At 39.2% G+C, this 20,531-nt stretch overlaps 1 protein-coding gene across 1 annotated transcript in view; it reads right to left on the bottom strand.

The window, feature by feature from the left end:
• The window catches only part of erbin (erbb2 interacting protein), a 62,986-nt gene that overhangs the window by 38,290 nt on the left and 4,165 nt on the right, over positions 1–20,531 (bottom strand). Inside the window, exon 2 of the mRNA XM_080017791.1 lies at positions 9,606–9,681. The gene's annotated coding sequence lies outside the window, so the exon portion shown is untranslated. The remainder of the gene's footprint in view (positions 1–9,605; positions 9,682–20,531) is intronic.

The following is a 20,531-nucleotide window of genomic DNA, read 5'->3' as shown; positions in this document are numbered from 1 at the left end:
AAGCTTCAGTTAACAATCACATCAACCATTAGAATGGGGGAAAAAATGTGATTATGTGTTTTCGACCGTGGTATGATTGTTGGTGGCAGACGTGCTGGTTTGAGTATTTCTGTTGGGATCTGCTGGGATTTTTATGCACAACACTCTCTAGAGTTAATTCAAAACATCCAGTGAACAGCAGTTCTGCAGACAGAAACACCTTGTTGATGAGAGAGGTCAACAGAGAATGGCCTGACTGGTTCGGGCTGACAGGAAGGCTACGGTAACTCAGATAACCACTCTGTACAATCGCGGTGAGCAGAAAAACATCTCAGAATGCACAACACGTGGAACCTTGAGGCAGATGGTCTACAACAGCAGAAGACCACGTCGGGTTTCACTTCTGTCAGTCAAGAACAGAAAGCTGAGGCTGCACCCGCACAGGCTCACCAAGTTGAAGACTGGAAAACCATAGCCTGGTCTGATGAATCTCGATTTCTGCTGAGGCACAAAGACGGTAGGGTCAGAATTTGGCGGCAACAACTTGAATCCATGGACCCAACCTGCCTTGTGTTAACGGTCCAGGCTGTTGGTGGTGTAATAGTGTAGGAATATTTTTTATTGGCACACTTTAGGCCCATTAATACCAGTCAATCATTGCTTGAATGCCAGTCTATTTGAGTATTGTGAGTGACTATGTGCAACCTTCATAGCCACAATTTACCCATCTTCTAACTACTACTTCCAGCATGATAATGCATCATGTCACAAAGCAAAAATCGTCTTCAACTGGTTTCATGAACGTGACTGAGTTCAATGTTCTTCTGTGGTCTTCCCAGTCACCAGATCCGAATCCAATAAAACACTTTGAGATTTGCAGCATGAATGTGCAGCTGACAAATCTGCAGTAATTGAGCGATGCAATCGTATCAACATGGACCAGAATGTCAAAAGAGTGTTTCCAACATCTTGAAGAATCCATGCCAAGTAAAGAGCTAAGTATTAGTCCCCAGTATTAGTAGAGTTTTTACAAATAAAGTGTATATACGTGTAAATGTACTAGCAGCTCCATGCGGTGCAGGTCAGGATGTCTTCTTCAATCAACATTGGAAGAAACAAGGTCAATCGATCAACATTTTAAGACATTATTTAATCCTCACGATTTACTATGTACTAAAACAAACCGTTTCAATGATGCCACTGCTTAGAATGTGAAATAACGCATTACACCACGTTCATCGAGAAATTACAGAGTCAAAATCAGTAAGACTGAAAATTACATTGTGTAGTAGTTTAGCTACCATGAGTAAGGTTAAAATGATGTAACTGTATGTATTACAAAGATACATAATAATGAAGTCACTAGGAATGTGTAGAATGTTACCAACACTGACATACCAACATCGAGCCAAATGTTAGATATGGCCAAGGTTAGCCACGTTTAAAAAAAGGCATGTAATTGGACTGCATGTAATTGTAATTTTAACATGTGATACAACCACTTGCTCAAATGAATATTCAAGATTCTACTCCATATCCATTGCATTTGGACAACTTTTCACAGTCTCAGTAAGCTGTATTCCATGAACCTGTTTGAAGAAAATAAAAGAAACATGATGAATCTCCCAAATGGGAACTGCCAATAAAGTGCATGGAGGGGAACATTTAAATGCCACATTTACAAGAGCTTTCCACAACAGCTGACTACTCATGTAAGTCTAGCCGGCTACTTTATTATATTCATTTTTGATTCTAATAAAAGAGTTTTGATTAACAAGTTGTGATTTTCTATGCGTGTACATTTATGACCACTAGCGTCTGCTTCAAAACAATGCGAGCGTGATGATATCTGTATCAGCGTCCCGCCCCAACATGCTCTATAGGAATGTGTGTGCATGCGCTCAACTAAGAGGTTGCATCCTAGTGTCCTGCTGAGTAGAGAGTTGTCTTCAGTTCTTAACACATTAGGAATTGCATTGATTGCACAGACAGGGGCCTCCTCATTAAACAGGTTGCCTTGGAAAACACCGGTGGCAGAAACTTGACGATTGTCCATTAAGTATTGAAAAGTCTACTGAAGTTTATGGAGACCTTTAGACATTTATGGGATTAATGAATGAATGAATTATCTTTATTTATATTGTGCTTTTACAGCAGTGCCATCTGTAAGATGCATTAGTGCCGGTAATAAGAATAATATCTTTATTTATAAAGCACCATTAAAAACCGAGTTTACAAAGTGCTTTGACAGAGAAATAAAAGCAGTGTTCAGAGCTTGAAATTAAAAGGCAAAGGAAAATTAATAAACAGCAATTAAATAAATTCATTTAAATGTAAAAGCGGATAGAGAGACAAAAAGTAGATACCATCTGATAATAAGAAATATAAATAAAAGGAAAAAATATAAATAAACAAAAAAGGAAAAAATAAAATAGATAAAGAAAGGGGGCAACATCACATAAAAGCAGATCCATAAAAATGGGTTTTGAGAAGTGATTTAAAAGAAGTCACTGACTCAGCCAGCCCTATCTCCTCAGGCAGGCTGTTCCAAAGCCGAGGGGGGCTGACAGAAAAGACACGGTCACCTTTAGTTTTAAGTCTAGACTTTGGAACAGCCAGTATCTAAGGCTGCGTACTGGCTCATATGGGGTTCACATATCTTGTTATGTAGCTTGGAGTCAGACCCAGACGCGCTATAAAAGTGATCAGAAAAATCTTAAAAGCGATTCTGAACGGAACAGGGAGCCAATGGAGAGAAACCAAGATTGCGGTGATGTGATGTCTTCTGGAACCGGTAAAAAGCCGCGCTGCTGCGTTCTGAACTAGTTGGAGGCGAGAGAGTGACTTTTGGTTGATGCCAGAAAGGAGGGAGTTACAGCAGTCTAATCGTGAGAAAATGACGGCGTGGATTACTTTTTCCAGGTCACTGTGTGGTAGTATTGGTTTGATTCTTGAAATGGTTCTCAGTTGAAGGAAGCAGGACTGGATAATTTTTTTTGATTTGTTGTTCAAAGTTTAGGTAAGAGTCAAACAGTACTCCCAAGTTTCTGGCAACAGATGTAATATTTGTGGACAGGGTGCCAAGGTCACTCAATATGACTGGTAGAATTTGGTGGAGTGAACAGTATGATTTCTGATTTTGAATTATTGAGTTGAAGAAGTATCTGTGCCATCCAACAGTTGATATCACTGAGACAATCCACAACAGCAGGTAGTCTGTTTGGGTCACCAGGTCTCAGAGGTATTGTCTGCGTAGCAATGGAAAGAGACATTGTGTCTTTGGATAATTTGGCCAAGAGGTAGCACACCGATTAAAAAAATAATACTGGACCTAAAATGGAACCTTGCGGTACACCACAGGTAAATTCAGCTGTAGAGGATGAGTCGTTACCTATGGAGATTGCGAAGGTTCTTCCTAAAAAGGTGTGGGGGGGGGGGGCATGCACGATAAACATGTCGCAAGAGACTCCCTGATATGTAATGAATAAGAAAAATTATTTTATTTACACGCACCATGCATTCACGCTCAGTGACGGCTAACTGCTAATGCATACTGCCAACTGCTCAAAACAGCATCCAGAAAGTGGCAGACCAGAACAGCGTGTAAGCGAGTGCCAAATCACTCCTCTCCTCTGGAACGGGATCTGTCGGATCATGGCGGATATTTGCTTTAAAGCGGTAGTCATAAAGTCTCCGAAACTAACTTGAAAAATATACTTACTTAATGTACTACTTGTTATTTAAGTTATTTTTGCCATAGGTTTATTTTATAAATAAATAAATGTTGCCCATGAAATAACCTTGTTTATTTTCGTTTAACAAAAGTGCATTTATGTTTCTAGTAAAACAATAAATTAATCATTGTGGCATGTCTTGATAAACCTTACAGTGAAGGTGTCAATAAACAAATAAATAAGGTCTGATGATTTTTAATTACAAAATCTCTGATCAGTTAAGAATAGTCATGGTTTTAAATATTAATAGATATTCACAGACTGTGTGGGCTTCAACGCACAAGAAGCCTAATTCAGGTAGGCAAACTCATTAAAATATGCAATAATTAACATCAGTGTAGATGATGGAATGCCCCCGGACACCTCTAGCTCACTGCTCCATATCCTTGTGAAAAGCCCTGATTTATACTGGAAAAAAAAATGTGCATTAATAATCCAAAATGTTGATACAGATCATCAGCAATTTTTGCACGTCACAGTAAAATGCACAAGGTGTGATTTTTGACCAATAGGAGCAGTATGTCTGCTATGACCTGGTCAAAACAAACCAGGAGAGGGTACAGTACACTTTCCGTAGATAATGCTGTATACTTTAAGGAAATATAGTGCCGTGCGTTTTTGTTCAACAAGCAAGTACAAACATTTTCTTCAGAAAGCGATTTATATCTAATTTGTAAGATGTACTGTTTCCTTTCAAAAACTGGCTACAGCCTACATGGTATAGGATGTGCCGCATGTGAAATGTTTATTTTCTCAGCATATTGTTAATTCTCCTTGACCAAGGTACATCAAAATATTTCTTGATTATATTGGATGTTTAATTTCATGTTTTATCTCATCATTGTGAGTGACTACAGTTTGACTAAAAAAAGACAAGGTTTATAACTATCCACAAGATAGCATCCCTTATTAGTCTTCTTGCTCTGAGCCCGGCAAATGCTGCTTCCATTGAATATTACAGACAACAGTGAACCATGTTTTCTCAATACTTCAATGTCAGTTGAAACACTGGCTGGGAAAGCCTAATTGGATCCAAAAATCAGTTGTGTATTTGGTGTTTAACATACAGCGCCGTTAAACTCAGAGGTAAACAGGGTTTCAGACAGATTATATATGGCCTAAGCAGCTTGTATGTAAACTATAGCAATTCAACAAGTTTTAAAAGAGAGCCCTAGCCAAGACAGCAGTAAGCCCAGCTATAACGTGACGCTCTATTATGACAGGAAAATCATCAAAATCCCAGTGAAGGTTAACTTAACTCATGTTTTAATCAAGATAACAGATCAAGATCCAATCGATAAAAACACCTCATTAGGGTGCAACCCATGAGGTACACTTAATGGCTGAATGGTGTAAAAAAATAAAAGAGCCTTACCCGAATGTAGCTGATGCTTTTTGTTTGGGTGATAATTTATCATAGATATGATAAGATATTGATTATTCTTTTGTTGTTTGTTGCTGTATCTACACATTGCCGAGCCCGAAAGGAGGGGTTGTAGTTTGAGGTCATTTCAATATGAGAATATTGTAATGGCTTGTGTTTGTGCGATTTGAATTACTTGGAAGAACAGGAAAATAAATATTGTTATTATCAATGACACACACACACACACACACACACACACACACACACACACACACACACACACACACACACACACACACACACACACACACACACACACACACACACACACACACACACACACACACACACACACACACACACACACACAGTTTTGCCCGGAAAAACCGGTTCAAGTCCAACATATTTAAATCCATCCGGTCATAATGTCCGGTGACAATAATTCCATCCAAGCACAGTTTGAATTAGTGCTTGGGGGGGGGGGGTCATATCCATAAAAAAAAAAGTCTGTAGATCGGTTCATTTCTGCACTCACAAGTTGAAACGGGAAGCCAATCAGTTTAGACAATCTAAAGCTGATCTGAAAGTTTCACCTCTGACCAATCACGTTTATTGATATAACTAAGCCCAGCCCCCTCCCTCGTGAACAGGTTGCCTTGTAAACACTCTTTTTGGATACTCCAGTTCCGACCCAAAGCAGACGAAAATATTAATTATTTAAAATATGTTGACAGGACGTCCCGATGAACACAGACAACACCACAAACGTTATTATTTATGTGGAACTACTTGCCATGTTTATTTTGTTTTTGGTTTGATCAAAATTTTATTTTACTGAAATGTTAATTAAAGTGGCTGTATTTGTTACTTATTGTTCACGAACAGAAATTATTTGATTCCAAGTAGTAACATTCGTAATATATATTTTTTTATTTTTAAAATAGCGTTAACTGACGGGACTTATTTTACTTTTAATATAAAAAAATATATATTATACATACATAAAAATATATTATACATACATATATTCTACATGCCTTCATGATGTCATTCTTTATATAGACTGCTTATCAATTGTTTTTAAGCTCAAAAAACGCAGACAATTTGACCGGAATCGCTCCCATTTGTCCAGGAAATTTAAATAGACACGTTGACCACCAACTTTTTCTAACCGAAACTCTGATGTAGACATAGACACATTGATCAGCCACAACATTAAAACAGATCCCCCTTGTGCCGCCAGAACAGCTCCGATCATTGAGGCACAGACTGTTTTCTGCACTGTGTGTTCTGACACCTTTCTATCATAGTCAGCAATAAACATTTTCAGAAATTTGTGCTTCAGTAGCTCTTCTGTGGGATGGGACAAGATGGGCTCGACTTCACTCACCACGCGCGTCACAAGACCTGTCGTTTTGGAGGTGCTCTGACCCAGTCGTCTAGCCATCACAATTTGGTCCTTGTCACGTCTCTTATCCTTACACTTGCCCTTTTTTCCTGTGTCCAACACTTCAACTTCAAGAACTGACTGTTCACTTGCTGCCTAATATATCCCACCCCTTGACGGTGCCATTGGAACGAGATGATCAACAATGTTAGTAGCGATTGTTATTGTTTTGCTACAACTAACCATCGGAGAAAATAAAAACCCTAATAAAAGTGAAATATCATTGCTGGAAATATGTTTAAAAATGGCAATTTTGTCCATCTTACTTTCACTTTTGGACCAAAACTCAGCCAAGTTTTTAGCCTACGCCTATAGACGTCTATTCAACATCAATTGCTAGAAAATACAAAAACAGATGGGCCCAAGGGGATCACACTGCACTTTCACCATTCCAATCCATGACTGAAATGTTGTCTAAATGCTTGAGATGAAGTTCTAAATCTTGAAACTCCTAATATTTGCCCAGTCTCAACAAATAACTGCATCTTTTCTGGTTCTGATTTTTTGTTTATGGTGAAACTGGGGTAACTTCTTCTCTTTTCTTCGGAGGTGCTTGGAACTTCTGCTTCCTTTATAGTACATGATCTTCCCGTAACAAAAACCAGCAAACATCCGTTGATTCTGATGCAGAGTTTAGACTACGACTAGACGATTTTGGCCTGATTTTCCACTCGCCAACAGGTTTTGGAGACCACTGAGCAAAGCCCCAGATCAGAGGCAAATCATAGCGACTGACAAAATTCCCTACAGCCCTACAACCTATTTTACTTTTCTTCTCTAGGTTTTTAATATATTTCTCACTTAAATTCTTCCTGTGTCACTTCTCGCATGTGATTTTGTGACATACCGTGGTTTGGAGACCCGGCAGACTCTTGGGAAATTCCTCCTGGTGAAAGATGTTGTAATGTGTGACCCCCTGTAGCCGGTCAGTCATGTAGTGTGCAAACCACAAGACAGAAAGTTGTGTAGTCTGAACATTATAGCGATCTGACGACTTTGAAACTTATGTTGTATGCACATGGCTTTATTCTAAAGAACACCAACTACATTTAAAAAAATGTTTAAGCTTTCCTTAATGGAATCCTCTTTGCACAGTGTACACTCGCCTCTCTGAGGCTTGGACATTTAATTTGAAGCACAGCTGCCTAGAGCACACAGTCCCTTGTTAAAAAAAAAAGCAAATAAATAAGATTTACATTTGAATATTAGATCCAAATTGATATTAAGATAAGATTAAATCAGGCAGGAAGGTGCATTATACAAGTCAATGTTGTGTGATATTTGATTTGATTCTGACATGAAACTCACATTGTTCACTCGGAATAAATAACAACTCCTTAAAAAAACTGTTAAAGTGCAGCCACAATTTAATAATTGTGGCCTCTGCCCCCTCTCTCTCTGCTCCGGTTTCAGAACAGGGGAAACTGCACTTACACCGTTTCAATGCTGATTTTTTCTCGCAGATGAAAAAAAATCGTCGTCATCATGATCGATGGAGTCTATCGCCAATAGACGATTTATTGGTAAATCTGCTCAATTCTAGTACATAGACACGATCCAGCATGTTAGGCTGTATCGGAGGTAGCAATGCATATTTAAAGGAATTTCCTGAAAGCAATCCTACGTCATTTTTTTGCCCTAAAATAACAGCTGGTATGGATGGATGGTTCACTGACTAGCAATATGGATAATCCCCCCTCCCCCCCTTCAGCTAATTGTTTAATTTGAAATGTTATCGATTAAATTCTTATTATTAAAGGACACATTTTGGTATTATAGGATATATTCTCTCCATCTCTGGAAGCTCTCTGATTATTTATTGTTTGGGCCACATCTGAGGCAGACTGCCCTTCTCATCCATGAGGACCAATTCATATAAACTAGAGATGCACTGATCGATCGGCTGGTGACCTGATTTGGCCAGTTTTCAGCTTGATCGGCCTACCGGTGTCAGATATATCAGATTCTGTGCCAGGTGGTGCAAGGGCTGGGCAGTATACCGATATCCTGCGGTGTATCGATATGTTTTCAAAGAGAAAGAGTGAGAGAAAGGAGAAATATATAACTTGTTTCTTCCGTAAAGCCATGCCAGTGTTTGCATCTCCCCTCTCGAACACTCTCCACGCAAGCCCGCCCACGCGCAGAGGGAGAGTGATTGCAGAGGGACAGACCGCTTATAATACACAACTTTAAGTCGCTTGAAAAAGGAAAAAGAAAAATTACAGTCGCGGTTTGCTTTTTATGTATTTATTTATTTTTAAACTTTAATTTGAAAACAAATATGGTTACTTATTACGAAAATCTGACAAGTGACTTCGGTGCTTTCCCCAATGCACAGGTTACTGACCTCCTGGCCGCGGACCAGTGCCGGGCCGCAGGGCATTTGCCACAGGGCGATCCGATCCAAGCAAAGCTGGATTTTATTTGTACAAAAAAGCTCTGACCAGTAACCTGGAGCACTTATTTATTTTGAGATGTGTTTGACTGAGAGTAGGTTCTCACAGAGAGACATGGGGTTGAAAAGTACCAGTTTTATTGTAGAGAGTGGGCAATGTGGAACAAGCCGGTAGCAGGTGTAAAGCATGTCATGACAAGGGTCCTCTCCTGTGTGCGTGTGTGGGGGGGGGGGGTTACTCGTTGCTTGTCGATTACTCTAACAAGCAACAGTCGTACAGCCACTGATCCCGCGCCCAAATACTAGACCCAAGACAGGTGTGGCTGCATAAACCACACCACCCCCACACCACACGGTGCATCTGTAATCTAAACACATCTAATTCAATGAGAATAATAAGGGTTGGAGAGAGTTGTTATCCACAACACCCACCTTATTGACAAGAACGGGTGCCCCACCCGGTTTTCCTGCAGGCTAATATGATATGATACACAAGCCAAACAAGCTGTGTATGAGTCATTTAAACTCAGCATCCCATTACCATTTAAAGGAAAGTGAAAACATGGGAACCTTAAGATGTAGTTTGGACGACCAATCTATACAACCTAGCAAACATAACTTTAGCTTGCATGTTATTTAATATGATGCTTTACGGCCCCCAAGGTCATAGGATGACTGACTTACCTTGTCATTTATGACTTAAGCTCCTGGATCCCAGTGTATGGCAGGTGAGAGATCCAACAGCAACAACTTTGTTTGTCTAAGGAAAGAAAATACAAACATTTTATGTTAAATAAATTCAAATAAGCTTGAAAACTAGTACTTCAGTACTAGTTGCAGTACTTCTGAAGTATTATTTCGTCAACACAGAATTCCCCATTTCAATCTTGAGTCAGGATGTGAAAATATATGTGTACCATTTATATCATGTACACAGATTTGACTTGATTTGACTATATATGAAATTGCTAGGCCAATAGTTTGCTATGGAAAACACCATTGTTCAAGTAAAACTGCCCTAGTTAAATTACAGCACAAATATTAATTGTAATGCAGTGATGAATGTATAGGTGCCCTAAAAGTGGCCATTCATTTCCAGTTTAGGTCATTTAAGTGAAACAAACGGTCAGTAAATGTTCATGTGTTATGCTTTGAATCAAGGTCTGCTATGTATAATAAGGCTATAGGACTATGTGCAACGAAATATAAAATATCTCAATAAAAAAAGCTGCTGTCTGGTAAAGAAAACATGTATTAAATAACTTAACTATTACTCTAGAATAAAATAATCTATAAGCACATGGCTTGTCTGGCAGGGTCTTCGTGACGAAACTGGGAAACAATACACGAAGAACATACAAGGCAGTAAGAGGTAAATAAATAAGCCGGCCAGGCCTTAGGCGCACACAATGGAAGAAAAAAAGGGGACCGCCCAACCAAACAATCTTGGTCGACTAACAGCATTCCAACCAAACATTCGACCATCGACTAATCGAGCTCAGCTGTAGTGTGATGTCAGCCAGGGCTGTGACGATGTCACCGCGGGGTTGATCTCATTACCGTCATCACCGCATATAATAAAAAAGGTTGTTCTTAATTTTTTTGCAGGCGAAACTTACAGGAATGCGTACGGTGTGTAATATGAAATATAAACAAAATAATCATTGTTTAGTTTTAATCATTGACTGTCTTCCATGCCATGTTCAAGGGCTTCTGGAGAAACAAAGCTTTTCAGTTGCTCTGCTCGTTACTGGGAGGGACAGTCCATTAAACATATGGGGGATTTATTTTGTGTGTCTGATTATTAAAAATTATTTCTAGGGCTGTACCCGTCTCAGAGTTTTGTCAGTTTAATCGGATTTGACTGTGCAATGCGAAAATTAGACTATTTTGCGGCGGAAACTATTTGGAGGAACGGGGCACAGCTCTCCGCGATCACGGCGCATGGAGAGCTGTGTTCGTGTCCGGATGCGGACAATTGACACATAATATATTTATGATTTCACTTATTTTTATTGCCTCATTGAAAAGTAGTCCCTGTGCATTTTTGATCCACAGCTTCTATCGTTTTTATCCTGTTATAGTAATGCACACTGACTGAAAAAAATAATCATAGAAAAAAATGTAAAAAAGTGCCATACAGCCCTTATGTCAGCAATAGGTGTATGCCATTTAGAAACCCCTACTCATACAGTATGTCAGGGTCAATTTGAGGAACGAAGAATATAATATTACCAATTAGTCCTTGAAAGTATGTGTTCAGAAATGCAGAAGTAAACATGATGAGATACATCTCACAAGTACCAGCAATCTGCTGTTACAGGACCTGAGAAATAGTGAAAATGCATAGTTTTCAGGTATTTTCTTAAAATTCCAATACATTTAATTTCAAGTCTAAGAAAGTAAAAACGTTATTTACTGTACTTCAATTCTGCATCATCGACACTTGGACTGGAGAACATATCAGAGAATTAAGAATCTTAATCTTAGCTTCTGACAATTAATTGTGGCATTGCAGATATCTTCTCAATACATCATTGTACAATCTTTCCTAGTAATCACAAAACGACACCTAGTTACCGTTCTCCGAATAACATAACAGCACAGCTTTCAAGATGTCGTCAAGACCACCTTTTACAAAGCTGAGCAGCATGACAACGGATAATTGTGCATCGAAAAGAATCTAGGTTATTCCCTCCAATGTTTGATTCTGTATCATGCTGTCTAAATTAAAGTTTTGAGGATATGCATATCAAGGATGAGGGATGCATCCATACTCCCTCTGTTTGCTAATCTTCTAATAATATCCAGATAGTCTGTTGACCGTGTTTCGAGATGAACACTAATTTGTAAAAAAAAAAAAAAAAAAAAAACCCCAAACAAACACTGAAATACAATTTGCTTCCAAAACAAAAGAAATATGGAAGGAAGGGAATGCCTGATCTTACGCTCAGTGTGCTGCTTCTGCAGCGGATGCTGCTAGACAGTTATTCTTTCAAGCAGCGGGCACTCAATTAGAGCAAGGATTTGGCTTTGTGAACATATCTGTTGACAGAGCTAGAGCTGGAATGTGAGAAAGAGAGACAGATGTTCTAAGTGGGTCATAGAAGCAGGGAAATCATTAGTGTAAGCGGAACACACAGATGTACATTAGAACTGATAGGTCCTGTCCCATGTTATTCACACTGACTTCACCCTTTTCTGATTTCACTTGAAATAAATTGCTAAAGGTGGGCGATATGAGCTGAAATTTGCATCACCATATTTTCATGTGTCAGTGGTCAACAATATATCATACTGTAGGTCTCCTTTATATCCTTTTCATCCAAAGCTAAGCTACTCTGACAAAATGAGTAAACGATTAGGCTGGACCAAGCAATACAATAATTGGTCAAAGTCTCGTTAAGAGATTAACCACAATTTCAACTCCATGGTTGAGATTTTACCCTATTTCTGACGCTAGACGACTAAGACGAGGGCACCTTCTGCGACATTCTAAAATAATGCTTTTCGAAATCTAGATGCTCTAAATTTTGCAAATTGAGATACACCGAATGGGGCCAACAAAATATGGCTGCACTTGTTGCTCATTGTTCACGAACAGAAATGATTTGATTTCAAGTAGTAACATTCGTAATATTTATTTTTTTAATTTTAAAAAACTGTTAACTGACGGGACTTATTATATTTTTAATGTTCAATAAAAAATATTATACATCTACATGCCTTCAGGATGTCATTCTCTATATAGACTACTTATCAATTGTTTAAGCTCAATAAATACAGATAATATTTGACTGGAATCTCTCCCATTTGTCTGGGAAATTAAAATCTTTCAGGACACGTTGGCCAGCAACAATTCTTTCTAACTGAAACTCTGCGCGGCATGGAATTATGGTGCAGGCTGCAGGAAATAATGCATGAAAATCCAGTTAGAATATGGCTGGCTCGATCCCTCAAAATTCCCTGATATTCAGTAGTATTGTATATATTTTTTATTGGTCATGGTTTGGGGACCAAGATTAAGTTCACTCGCCCTGCCTTATGTTTAGATTTATGTTTTGACAGATATGTGTAAGTTGATATGCTATTTAATATTATTATAGGGTATGCTACAATAGTCCCTGAAAACTAAAATGGTAATGACAGGTCACTGAACATCAAAGATTGTTTGTATTCTATGTGTCTCAGTTCCTATTCCCCAGACAACAGACGTTTCCAATATATTTTGGGAATAGCAGCTTGAAAAAAAAAAGTGAGAGAGGGGGCATATATTTTGCAGAGTAGCGCATGATTTCTTTATGTTTCCTGGATGATTGTTCTGCAAAGTCGGCAAAGCACAAAAATAAATCTATTATTCATGACTTAATGAGGCATTCTTGTTCAGAAACACAAGCATATTCACATGCTATTGAGAATAGATATATTATGTTGTTTTGGCTCCACAGCTGAGAATACACATTCCAAAGTAGAGTGTGTTCTCGACTCATACCTCTATTCAATCTCATTCCTACAAGACAAGGATCCCGCTGCATTTGCCTGAGGGAGATCAGTTCAGAGCCCGAAAAAAAAGTCAAATAATGGCCAGGCCATTATTTGACTTTTATTTTTTACCACATCGGGATCGGCAGTTATGCAGCCGATGTGTCCCAATTTTTAAACAAGTATAATAAACCAAAATGATTGATTATTTATCCTGTATTTTTCTGTTTTACACTACTTTAAAGTTACTCAGCAAACTAGGCATTATAAATCCATCCATGTTTTAATGTTTACACTTGCATTTAGAAACAGGTTTCCAAACAGGAAGCAATGCTGCGTTCATGGGAAACTTGGAGAAAACTAACTTGATTCAGAGTGTAGATGCCTTCACTGGAACTCAGAAAGAAAATACCAAATGAAAATGTAATTTGATATCATCCTTTACATTTTTTTTAATCCATTTATTTATATGCTTCTAAGTTAAATGTTCTCAAATATAGAAACTTATAATATATATTATCATAATATATATATATTTTTAAATTGATTTTAAAATTTTGCACTTGTTAACTAAATATTGGTCAAAACATTGGTAATCGTGGGCTACAAAATCTGGCATCGGTTGGACTCGAGATCAGTTACACCAAAACAAGCACTTCTGATTTCTCCAATGACAAAACTGATTTACACCACGTGAAAAATGCAACAGGGCTCCGACAACTCAGGGAGCAAACATAAGGTTTGGTACGGTTTGGTTGAATTCAGTCAAGAATCGAAAACACCGTCAGTCATGTGGATAATCATTCTTTGAAGACCGCTCGCAATTATCAAGTTCAAGTTCAGGAGATTATTTGTCACATACATATACATACGGTCATAACTTGAATGATTTTCTTCAGGCGGGATCGCGATCTCATCACGATTCTTTTTCATGTTGATTTTTAAGACATTTTTGCATGTTACTGAACAGTATAACCAAACTTATTTACGTATTTAAAAAATATATAGTCGTACAACGTCACAAAACCTAAAATAAAAAAGAACTGTTTGCTAATACTGGTGTGTCTCTAAGGAAGGCGTGTAAAATGGCTAAATTTGATTTTCACTTTTTCACTATCAAAATCTGTAAATACATTGTGTAATGTTATTTCCTATTAACGTTACTCGTAAATCGCTTGTTTACCTATTTTGGATGCATTTAAAATCTGATTTGAAATAAATAGCTAAATACATAGTATATAAATAAATAAAGAGAGGCTCGAGCTGCAAGCTCCGCCCTAAATGGAATATTTTTCCGCAATTTCAATTTGCGCTGCGAGGGGGGGGGGCGGGATGCGACCAGCGCAACATACAAAGTGTCACCATGCTTGGCTCTTAATGTTATTATCAAAGTGAGAAGTTTCTGGAGCATATTTAACAAATACGTTATAGGATCATCCTTTTATTCTGTCTTGTATTCATTTCCAAAAATAACAAAGAAGAAAAGAAACTGGCTCCGGAGCTGGTTCCCATCGTAAAAGATGCCAGAGCCGACTCGACCAGCGTTCCCAATTTCTCCAAACAAAGAAAATAGAAGTAGTGTTTTATTTTAGATCATATATTTTTTTATTGCTGTTAACTAATTGAACAAAATGAAAAAAGCCCCGTGACTCCCACAGCCGTTTGTGTGCTCAATGCAGAGTTACCCCCAGTGTATACCAAGCTCGGCTGGATAGTTTAAACATCTCATTGGGTTGGGCTCCTGGGACCACTAGCTCACTGGTTCCTATACGATCGGTATCTACCTGACCGAATCGCAACGCAGGTTTGGGTGCCATGCCCGAGTTGCTGATTGATTTATCCACCTAAACCACACGTGCCTTCACTAATACCCGTTTCCCACTGCACCAAAAACGCGATAACACCCGCTTACAACCGGGTGTCACCAGTGGGAAAGGAAAAACCCGGGTTTTATCAGCTCTACCTTTAATCGGCTATGATGTGAACAGGCTGGCACATAAATAGGCGGGAATATCGGTGTATCATTTCATTATCTCATAACCCATTTAGAATCCAAAATCCGAAGTTACTGACTTTTTTTCCGTGTGGGGGACCGTGAAACGGTGTGAGTGTGGTAGGCTTGGGCCGATTTACGATTAAATCGTCTATCGGCAATCGACTCCCATCGATCGCGATTGACATTGAGGGCAGCCGGTTTTTGGGGAGGTTATTATTATTATATTTTTTTTCATCCGCTAGGAAAAATCCCCAAATTTCAACGGTGTAAGTGCAGTTTACCTTGTTCTGAAACTGGAGCGGAAGGAGAGGAGAGGGAGGAAGAGGTCGGAGGCTCTCCCCCTCTCCGCTCAGAGCTGTCCATTAACCACTGGTGATCAGGTCTCCCTTTCCCTCCACAGTCCAGTACAGAGACTTTCAGGGGCAGGTGCTCAAAGAAAAATAAAAAGGCACATGGACCCCCAACAAAGCGAGCGACGCCGCTGTGCACACACAAAAAAATTGCATTTCTCCTGGCAATGGAAAGGTGTCAATCGCCTATTTTTAGCGGGTTGAAACCCGGGTCAACCCGCTAATTTTGGTGTGAAACAGTTTAACATTATAGTTTGGAGCCACTTCAAATCCTCTGCCTGATGCGCCAACGCTTTTCCTCTCCTGTGCGAACGGCGCGACTCGCCTTTTGGTCGAGCCACAGCAGCAGCGTCGTCAATGTCCCATTATGGTCGCTAGTCCATGAGAGAAAAGGGACGGGCCATACAACAGGTAATGTCCGGTTCATACAAACTGTCAGTTATTTGTTAACAAATTATTTATCTAAACAAAATAAGAATTGTATTTTACTGAATTTCCTTGAACGAAACAAACAAAAAAAAAAAACCACCATGCGTAACAGGGACACTCTCAGCATCACCCTCTTAAACGCCGCCTGGCCCATACTTGTCACCGGGCCGAAACACTTTTCTGGGGGAAACTCCGCCGTGCATATGTTCCGTGTATTTTTTTCTGCCACCAGATTTCTGATTTACAAATCATGGACGAGGAAAAATTGTGTGATTTAAGCTTTATCTGACAACGTGCATGTATGAGCCATAGAACTGCATCTGATAGAATGTGCACTGTAGCATGATACCAACGATCTCTTTGTAAAAAGATCGTGGAGACATTTTGATTGTTATGACCTAATATCATCATATCACACCCCTAAGTGAACGCACAAAACCATCCAGCGGACTATTGATTTTACCCAACAGGCTAACATGGTTTTCGCTAACCTAAGCCCCGTTCGACAGTGGCACTGTCTATTGTGCTTCGTGGAATGTTCTATAGTCGAATGGGTTTAGCAAAACGATGCCAGCTGCATCAAGTTGCTTCCAAGTGCATAAGTAGCACAAATCTGACCAACCAAGCTGTAGGGAGTTTTATATTTTTTAGCAGAGCTTGAAATAAATGTCAAAATATCCCTGCCAAGGCCATTGAATAATTTCGCAATAGGCTTGGGCGTAGGGCTGAACGATTAATCAAATTCAAACCGCAACCGCAATTCAACAGTAATTGCAATTTTCTAATTGCAAAGCCTGCGATAAAAAAATATATATATATGCGACACACACACACACATATGTATACATATACACACATATACACACACACACATATATACATACACACACACATATATACATACATACATACATATATATATACATATATATATTATATATATACACATATACACACATACACACACATATATATATTTACACACACACACACACACACACACACACACACACACACACACACACACACACACACACACACACACACACACACACACACACACACACACACACACACACACACACACACACACACACACACACACACACACACAGGTGATTGAGGTTCTGGGGTACAGAGTTAGGAGTCTCTACACATCGATTCAGCTGATCCCATAGGTTTTCTATGGGATTCAGGTCTGGAGAAAGTGCAGGCCACTCCATTTGAGGAACCACAGTCTCCAGCAGCCGTTCCCTAATGATGTGACCTCGATGAGCTGGAGCATTGTCGTCCATGAAGATTAAATGAGGCCTGTGTGTCATGCAGGGGCACATTGACTGGATTAATGATGTTATTCAGGTAGTATGGGCTTGTCACTGTACCATTCACAAAGTGTAGGGCAGTTCTGTATTGACTAGACACACCTGCCCACACTGTAACACCACCACCACCAAAGGCTCGTCTGGTGACAACAGCGGCTGATGCATAGTGCTCTCCTTGACGTCTCCAACATCGTTGGCGGCCATTTCTGCTCAACGTGAATCGACTTTCATCAGAGAACAGCACTGAGGCCACTGGTCCCTCGTCCAGTGTAAATGCTCCCTGGCCCATGCAAGACGATGATGGCTGTGCCTGGTGGTGTGGTCAGGTATCCTTGCAGGTCATCTAGCACGCAGACCACGCTGATGTAAACGGTTTCGAATGGTCTGACGTGACACTTGGGTGCCTCTCACCTCCCTTAAATGTGCCTGGAGTTGAGTGGCATTCATCATCCGGTTCCGCAGGGCACTGTTCACAATGAAGCGGTCATCAGTGTGGGATGTGGCCAAAGGACGTCCACTTCTATACCTTTCTGTGACTCTTCCAGTCTCTCTGTATCTCTGTTGCAACCTGCTGATGACACTCTGTGACACTCTAAGCTCAGTGGCCACTTCCCTGAAAACATCCTGTTTGAAGCCTCGCAATGGTGAGGTACTGTTGATCAGTTGTTAGGTGTCGTCTTGGTCTCATGATGTCAAAATGTGAACAGCATGATGAAGAGGACTGTTTAAATACCAATTCTAATTGAACCAGGAAATGTATTGGTCGATTCATGGATCAAACACCTGTTGTGAATTTTTCCTTTCAGCTCCTTGTGAGAGAACAGCAAGTTGTGCAAAAAGTACTGAAACAATGAACAGTTGGACATGCGCATTCAAAAGTTTAGAGAAGGTCAAATTAAGTTCACCTGTAAAGGTTATAGTGTATTTTAGGTTTATCCTGAAATTTCACCCGAAAGCCGAATATCCCTAAGTGTGCACACACACACACACACACACACACACACACACACACACACACACACACACACACACACACACACACACACACACACACACACACACACACACACACACACACACACACACACACACACACACAATAAAGCGGTCCCTGAGCATACAGAGCGGTGCTCCGTGTATGTGGACGTATGCGCGCAGCGTATTTATAAAAAGAATAATACATTTCTGCTGAAACACTGCATATTTTTTAAATGTTCATTTTCAGATTGGAACAATTACACGGCTTGAAGTTATGAGTAAATATTCTGCTGTGATGGAAGGTTTTTCTTTTTACAATTCAATAGTTAAATAAAGGTGTGTTATTCATCATAACACGTAGGCCTGGCCTACAGGAAAGAGCAGTTTATATGTTGACTATATCCAATGTTGTGTTGCTCAGACTATAGAATGATTTGTTGCTTGTGCCAAGTGAATAATACAGAAGATAAGGAACTTTAAAAAAAAAACTGCATACTAAATCGCAATATTGATCTTAAAAATAAAATCACAATTCGATTATTTTCCCAAATCGTTTAGCCCCGTCTTCGGCAATTTCCAAAATATATCACGATGCAGTCCCAAATATGAATTTGTTTTCTTTGGCGATACTGTGAACCAATATGCCGTATTGCGGCAAACAGATCAGTCTATGCTAGGGCTGGACCGGTCATGAAATTTTTGCTGCCTATCAACCGTCACCCAATAATCTAATCGATCAGCATTATCGTCTTGTCTGTGGGGGAAGGGGGGTGGATATTTTATAATTTAATTTTTTTCAAAATCTGAATATCAATTCTCAACTTTGGCTAAAATACACTAATATCAGCCCAAATAACATCCATATTTAAGCGAGCGCCACTGTGTGGTTTTAGTGGGACAAAGAAGACAGTCACTTCTTTCCCAGCATTTGTTTTTATAATCACGTCACATCAGGAGAATAACGTTGCAACTACAGTGTTCTAATGCGTCATATTCCACAATAAATTACTTTATTTAGCCAGGAATAGGTTCCCAGTGTCACCCTCACAGATATCTATTAGCACCAAGCTCATCAACCGGAAATGTACAAAAGTAATGAGAAATGCTCTAGACAGCCAAGTTTCACATCCTTCCTTCTCGTGGACAACTGAAATAATTTCATCATCAGCAATTATTACTCGCAATGGTGTCGGACATTGCAGTGGGAAAGAAAGTCCATTTGAGAAAAGGTAAACAGACAGTTAATGGAGAGGAATTGCCTATAGTGCCTATGTTGTTGCGAGGCAATCTCCAGGAAGCGGCGTACGACAGAGCAGGGTCCAGATTGACCTCACTTGGTACAAGTAGCACAAGTGAACTGATTCATATACTCAACACAGTATATGACACCAGGTCGTGTGGTCTCTTCCTAAAACTTCTCAGCCAAGATACGCAAATCACTTACAGTATATGATCCATTTTGGATTCAAAATGGCCAATTTCACTGTAGCTTTAATTCCCTGCTTAAAACATCAACCTGACAACAGTGACAGTGCTGGAGGAAGTGCTGAGTAAACATTGAAGAGTGAAATGGTTGAAATGGTGGAAGTTTGAATTCACATTTGAATTGTATTCACCTTGCAATGTATCCAGATGATTTCATGCCCTATCTGGAGCTAGACAATTTTTAAATTGACTCACATTAAAGTCAACAGTATTGTGCAACATTGTGGTTTGTGGTGTTATTGCAAGTCAATGAGGAACTGGGTATTGGAATAATGGAGATAATTCACAGCTATATAGCCTTAATCAATTCATGAATTGTATTTCACACTCACCCAAACAGTAAAAAAATATATATGTTCATAGAATTGTTTTTACCTATTTATTTATTTATACATTTATTTAAAAAATATATAATTTTATATGTATAGTGTAGGAAAATAATTGAAAAATATATACATTTAATATTTGTCTCTCAAGATAAATAACTATGTGTGACAGAATTTAATATGTTGTAATACTGTGTGTGAGTGTTTGTGACGTAGTTCAGGTGGAAATGGGCAGTGTGCCA

Source organism: Zeus faber (genome assembly GCF_960531495.2).
Source record: "Zeus faber genome assembly, chromosome: 17".
Lineage (NCBI taxonomy): Eukaryota > Metazoa > Chordata > Actinopteri > Zeiformes > Zeidae > Zeus > Zeus faber.
This window is presented reverse-complemented; position numbering and strand designations above follow the sequence as displayed.